Below are 7,451 nucleotides of genomic sequence, written 5' to 3'. Positions count from 1 at the left end.
GATGCTTAGCTTGTTTTTTTTTTTTAATGTTTGATCCTTTTCCATGTCATTACCATCTAATTACCCAAACATCCTGAGGTTCCTGTGGCATAAAACTTAGATACCAGTGTTACCAGCTTCATATATTTAGTGTGATGGAAACTTCAGTTTAAGGTTAAAACTGGGTGAGGAACAGCCAAACTCAGCTAACAAGGTGAGGTTGCTGAAGACAGTTTACTGTCAAAAGTCATACACCATGGCAAGACTGAGCACAGCAACAAGACACAAGGTATTTATACTGCATCAGCAAGGTCTCTCCCAGGCAGAAATTTCAAGGCAGACAGGGGTTTCCAGATGTGCTGTCCAAGCTCTTTTGAAGAAGCACAAAGAAACGGGCAACGTTGAGGACCGTAGACGCAGTGGTCGGCCAAGGAAACTTACTGCAGCAGGTGAAAGACACATCATGCTTACTTCCCTTCGCAATCGGAAGATGTCCAGCAGTGCCATCAGCTCGGAATTGGCAGAAAACAGTGTGACCCTGGTACACTCATCTACTGTCCAGAGAAGTCTGGTCAGAAGTGGCCTTCATGGAAGACTTGCGGCCAAAAAGCCATACCTCCGACGTGGAAACAAGGCCAAGCGACTCAACTATGCACGAAAACACAGGAACTGGGGTGCAGAAAAATGGCAGCAGGTGCTCTGGACTGATGAGTCAAAATTTGAAATATTTGGCTGTAGCAGAAGGCAGTTTGTTCGCCGAAGGGCTGGAGAGCGGTACACGAATGAGTGTCTGCAGGCAACAGTGAAGCATGGTGGAGGTTCCTTGCAAGTTTGGGGCTGCATTTCTGCAAATGGAGTTGGGGATTTGGTCAGAATTAATGGTCTCCTCAATGCCGAGAAGTACAGGCAGATACTTATCCATCATGCAATACCATCAGGGAGGCATCTGATTGGCCCCAAATTTATTCTGCAGCATGACAACGACCCCAAACATACAGCGAAAGTCATTAAGAACTATCTTCAGCGTAAAGAAGAACAAGGAGTCCTGGAAGTGATGATATGGCCCCCACAGAGCCCTGATCTCAACATTGATGCTGTTTTGAAAGCAAAGGGTGGTCACACCAAATATTGATTTGATGTAGATTTTTCTTCTGTTCACTCACTTTGCATTTTGTTAATTGATAAATATAAACTATTAACATGTCTATTTTTGAAAACATTCTTACTTTACAGCATTTTTTCACACCTGCCTAAAACTTTTGCACAGTACTGTGTATGTATATATATATATATATATATATATATATATATATATATATACAGTGCCTATAGAAAGTCTACACCCCCTTGAACTTTTTTCACATTTTGTTGTGTCAGTGCCTCAGAGTTTCATGCATTTAAATGAGGACATTTTACACTTATCTACACACCATACTCCACACTGTTAGGGGGAAAAAAGTTATATATTAAAAATACAAAACCTAAAGATCATAATTGGATAAGTCGCCACCCCCCTGAGTTAATACTTGGTGGAAGCACCTTTGGCAGCAATTACAGCTGTGAGTCTGTTGGGGTAGGTCTCTATCAACTTTGCACATCTAGATTTATTTGACCATTCTTCTTTACAAAACTGTTCAAGCTCTGTCAAGTCCCTTGGGGAGCATTGATGGACTGCAATCTTCAAATCATGCCACAAATTCTCGATTGGATTTAGGTCGGGGCGTTGACTGGGCCACTCAAGGACATTTACCTTTTTGTTCCTTAGCCACTCCAGTGTAGTCATCCTTACTCGGTCATCCAGTTTGGAGGGACGGCCTGATCTAGCCAGGGTCTTGGTGGTGCCATACACCTTCCACTTCTTAATAATTGTCTTGACCGTGCTCCAAGGGATATTCAAGGCCTTTGATATTTTTTTATACCCATCCCCTGATCTGTGCCTTTCAACAACTTTGTCCCGGAGTTCTTTTGAAAGCGCCTTGGTGCTCATGGTTGAGTCTTTGCTTTGAAATGCACTACCCAGCAGAGGGAACCTACAGAAACTGCCGAATTTATCCTGAAATCATGTGAATCACTACAATTTAACACAGGTAGAGGCCACATAACTTGGTGTGTGATTTTAAAGGCGATTGGTTACACCTGAGCTAATTTAGGATTTCTATTACAAGGGGGGTGGACACTTATCCAACCAAGCTATTTCAGTTTTTATTTTGAATTAATTTTCTACAAATTTCTAGAATATTTTTTTCACTTGGAAGTTGTGGGGTAGGATGTGTAGATAAATGCTACAAGACAACAAAAGGTGGACATTTTGAAAGGGGGTGTAGACTTTCCGTAGGCACTGTATATATATATATATATATATATATATATATATATATATATATATATATATATATATATATATATATATATATTTCCATTATATAAGTCTTTTATTTTTTTAAATACAAAAACAAAAATGAAAGATGGGACAGTATTGAAAATGCTACTCCAGGCATCAGTATATCTCTGCCAAACTGTTCAAATGAGTCAAGAGTGAGCTTTTGCTTTGTGTGAAAAACCTCTAAGGATGGAAATTATGGTTGGAACTATATATATAATTTGAATTAATGGTAGGAATGCTTCACCACTGATGGGGTTTGAACTGTCTTGTTTCCATGTTTAAAATGAATGTTTTTTTTTAGTTGTTGGAATACTGACATGGTCTAGACAGGTTTTCCAAGTGGAAAAATAAAGGTCTACTCAAGGTTTTAATACTTTATTATAATACTTGGTACAAAGTTGTATTCTTATATTTTCTTAAGTTCTGTTTGCCTCTGTTGTCCTTTAAAAATGAATTATTTGCCATAATAATGATACAGACCAAATGATTTGATATATGATCTTTATAGCTGGTACACTGTTGTATTGTACAATTCTTTTCTTTCCTGCCAGTAACCTAAACAGCTGATTCCCCTAAAGACTGACATGCTTTGTAGCCAGTAAGATGCTTTGACACTCAAGACACTGCTGAGGAGAAATGACCTAGGAAATACAACTGTAACATTTTTCCTGAAAGGTAAGGCAAGCAAACTGAGAACTTTCTTTTACTTGGTGGTTATTTATTTATTTATTTATTTATTTAATGAAAATACATGTTTGCTACAAAACCGAATATTTTAAGGTTTTAATACTTGTGTTAACAAAAGTTAAAGCTGCATAGAGACTGCACACTGTATTATAATACTTGGTACAAAGTACAACCTGCGTAAAAATATATTTGGGAACGTTACCATTCTAATATATCAAAAGTTATTAGATGTTCAAATAAAGCCTTTGTTGTTTTTGTTTTCTAAATGAACACATACACAGTGGAAAATATTTAAATTTAACATACAGAGTTTGATAGAAAGATACAAAAGATAAATACAAAATGAAATAAGATGAGAGACTAAAATAGAAAGATAGGGAATAAGCAAATATGTCTTCCAGTTCAAAAATGATCAATTAATGTACCTCTTTGTGTTTTAGTTAAACATCTCCTTTTGATTGGCAGGACAGATTTCCATTTAAAGGAGAGTAAAAACTGCACATCTCTAATAAACATATAAGAACATAAGAACATAAGAAAGTTTAAAAACGAGAGGAGGCCATTCAGCCCATCTTGCTTGTTTGGTTGTTAGTAGCTTATTGATCCCAGAATCTCATCAAGCAGCTTCTTGAAGGATCCCAGGGTGTCAGCTTCAACAACATTACTGGGGAGTTGGTTCCAGACCCTCACAATTCTCTGTGTAAAAAAGTGCCTCCTATTTTCTGTTGTGAATGCCCCCTTATCTAATCTCCATTTGTGACCCCTGGTCCTTGTTTCTTTTTTCAGCTGAAAAAAGTCCCCTGGGTCGACATTGTCTATACCTTTTAGGATTCTGAATGCTCGAATCAGATCACCGTGTAGTCGTCTTTGTTCAAGACTGAATAGATTCAATTCTTTTATCCTGTCTGCATACGACATGCCTTTTAAACCCGGGATAATTCTGGTTGCTCTTTTTTGCACTCTTTCTAGAACAACAATATCCTTTTTGATTTTCAAAGCTTTTTACTCCAAAGAGCAGGTGTTTAATTTAGGGTAGTTTTGTGTTAAGTTCAAATTTGTAATTTACAGTAAAAAAAAAAGCTTTAAACATATTATTAAAAAAATAATCTCTCTCTCTCTCTCTCTCTCTCTCTCTCCCTCTCTCTCTCTCTCTCTCTCTCTCTCTCTCTCTCTCTCTCTATATATATATATATATATATATATATATATATATAATTGTTCCACTTCTAACTAAAGACAATTTCAAACAATATTTTGATAAGTTATTTATTTTTCAGTACAGGGATACTTTTATTCAGTCCTATTACAGTCTGCAGCTCAAGTGTTTTTTGCACTTTGATCCCTGTGATTACCTGCTCTGTGCTGTCTGGCCTACAAGCTGACCTTAGAGCCCCAGCAAGCACGGGCCTCAGTCTCTAACCACCCAGATGTGTTTCTTGTGATAACACCATCTCAAGCAAACAAGGAAAACATATCAGAAACACGTGAGGATGTATGGATTTAGTTGGGGTCCCAAACGAATAAACTAATCTTTGCTTAGGACTTCACTAACCAAGATATTTCTTATGGGCAGATGACTGGTCACCCTGCTACAGCATGTACTTGTATTTATTACTTGTACACATTCTTCTTCTTCTTCTTCTTCTTCTTCTTCTTCTTCTTCTTCTTCTTCTTCTTCTTCTTCTTCTTCTTATTATTATTATTATTGGATGATAATGTATTTGATAAAACCATTATGAATGTACACTGCAATGTTTCAAAACAAACTAATGCATGGTGAATCCCAGAGAAGTATGGTAAAGCACAGAGAAGTATGATACAGGACAGAGAAGTATGGTAAAGCACAGAGAAGTATGATACAGGACAGAGAAGTATGGTAAAGCACAGAGAAGTATGATACAGGACAGAGAAGTATGGTAAAGCACAGAGAAGTATGATACAGGACAGAGAAGTATGGTAAAGCACAGAGAAGTATGGTAAAGCACAGAGAAGTATGGTAAAGCATGGTGAAATGCAGTAAATGCATATAATAATCATGCAGAAAAAAAATAGTAAACAGCAATTACCTGTGATAAATGTTTCTAAGAATAGCTAAATAAAATCTCAGACATCTTGTCTGTTGCAGAGGGAAGAAGCGTTTTCATTTCTGCAGGATTACTTGCTGCCCTGTTAGCCACCATTACAGTTGCCCTAAACCTTGTTTACAGGTATGAGTTATTTTTAGTCACAGTGTATAATATGAAAGCAATAACACATGACAGGGTCCGATATCCAAATATAGTCCACTATCCACACATTGAGGGGTGCTGTTCAACACAAGGCGAAGTCACAGCCTAGACACACAGAGTCTGGACCGTAATTGAAGTGTATTAGTATTTTACTGACCTTCTTCAATTCGGATTCAGCATCATGTTGCTGTATGTTTCCCTGATGACTTGCTCACTCCTGCTTAAACATTGTCCAGGAATCGTCCTTTCTTCTCCCAGAAACCAGAGTAGTTTGAAGCTGCATAACAACAACTTTAAAATAATAATAATAATAATAATAATAATAATAATAATAATAATAATAATAATAACAAACCAGTAAATGTTGACAACATCAGTCCTTATCAGCACTTAATGTGTCTCAAATTTGTATTCTAGCTAATCAAATGTTTTTTTATTTACAGAAATAAAATTAGCTTTTCACATGATTCCACAATGTGTAGACATACTGTCATCTAGTGGTCAGAAGAAAAACATTCATTTTTTTTCTCCAAAGACAGAGCAGAATGCTGTAAGAAGCATTGTAAAGCAGAATGTGACTTTTCATGAAAGCCATATGTCTGGAAAGGTTTGGAATATGAAGCTAAAATGCTATTCTTCCATCACTGATAAACAATTGGACCATTGACTGGGGTGGGAGGTGGGTTTCATCATCAGAAGAGATGATTGTGATGATTTGCCTTTTTAAAAACCTCTCCGGCTAGCAGTATGATGGAAAACTCACAGCTCAGGTCCAGGCAAAACAACCCCATCAAATACCATTGCTGTCATCTGATATATGTGCACTAGACCAATGGGGAGGGAGACTTTCCTTTACGTGTATGTTACATGATGAGTAGTTAGACATTAAATATTGTGTACTTCCTCCTTTAACCTGCAGAGGTCAGTCTTTTGCCGACTCTTGCTGTGTCTCTTTCCCTGAACCTGAATCAGTTTGGTAGTTGCAAGCGAGTATTACTTAACGGAATGGAAATAAGACCCCCATTGCGTAGCAATTTGATCCATTCCTGGTTTTACTATGAGTTTAATCAGACACACCTGAGCTTGTTACCTAGACACTGGGCCTGATCAAGCTTGTATCAAAACCTGGAATGGTTGAAACTGCTTTGAAGAGGAGTTGTATTTCAATCCCTGCTTTAGCCAGTGTAAGCCTTGTTTCTAGGATACTTTAAAACATAAATGTTGTACCATATTTAATTTTTTATAAACATTATTTTTTTACATGCAGTATGCTAGAAAGGTGTTATTTGAATAGTGTGTAATACAAAGTGTTGTATTGTGAAACTGTTTTACAACTGTGTATTGCAGAAAGTTATGGTCTGGAAAGATTATCTTCAGTGAAGTAATTATGATGACACAGGCTAGGCATATATTAAGGTAATAGCTTCTATAATATACACTGGGTGGTTATTATAAATTAAGCTGTCTGTCTGCTGTATGGCACACATTATTACTGAAAGGTATTCCTCTTTTAAATCATTATTAACTTTAAAATGTCGATCACTGTAATTATTTACTGTCCACCCAAATCAACCTACCTTTTCTCATCGAATTTGCTGATTTCCTCGTTATCCTCTCTGCCAAATATGACAGAGTTATTATACTTGGAGATTTTAATCTACATATTGATACAGACTGAACCAAAGTCAGTGGAATATCAAAGAATCCTAGATTCCGTAGATTATGTTCAGCATGTTAAAGGACCTACTCACAATCGTGGCCATACTTTAGACCTAGTCATCCCTCGTGGCTTAGCCATTCACAACCTGTCAGTGTTAGATCTAACCATCATCTTTCTATCCTTTTTAAGACCAAGCTACCTCTACCCACCCAAACTGCTCTGCTGCATACTGTTAAAAAACGGGTAATAAATTCATCAACAATATCAGAGCTGTCTCATATACTAAGATTAATACAGCCTACTGCTACAAACTCTTAGTCAACCGATGAGGTAGTAGATGTAGGATAAAGAGTTAATTTGTGTTTATACTGCCATCTACTGGTAGAAGTATAATTATACAGTACAATTATACAATTATAGTAAATCAAGGCTCTTTATTGTTGGGAGCCAATAAAGTTGTTCAAATTATTGAAACATCACAAGAATAGTTGTGACTGTGTTTTTTCCTGACATG

The sequence above is a fragment of the Acipenser ruthenus genome, chromosome 2, assembly GCF_902713425.1.
Source record: "Acipenser ruthenus chromosome 2, fAciRut3.2 maternal haplotype, whole genome shotgun sequence".
Taxonomy (NCBI): domain Eukaryota; kingdom Metazoa; phylum Chordata; class Actinopteri; order Acipenseriformes; family Acipenseridae; genus Acipenser; species Acipenser ruthenus.
Note: the sequence above shows the minus strand (reverse complement) of the source record.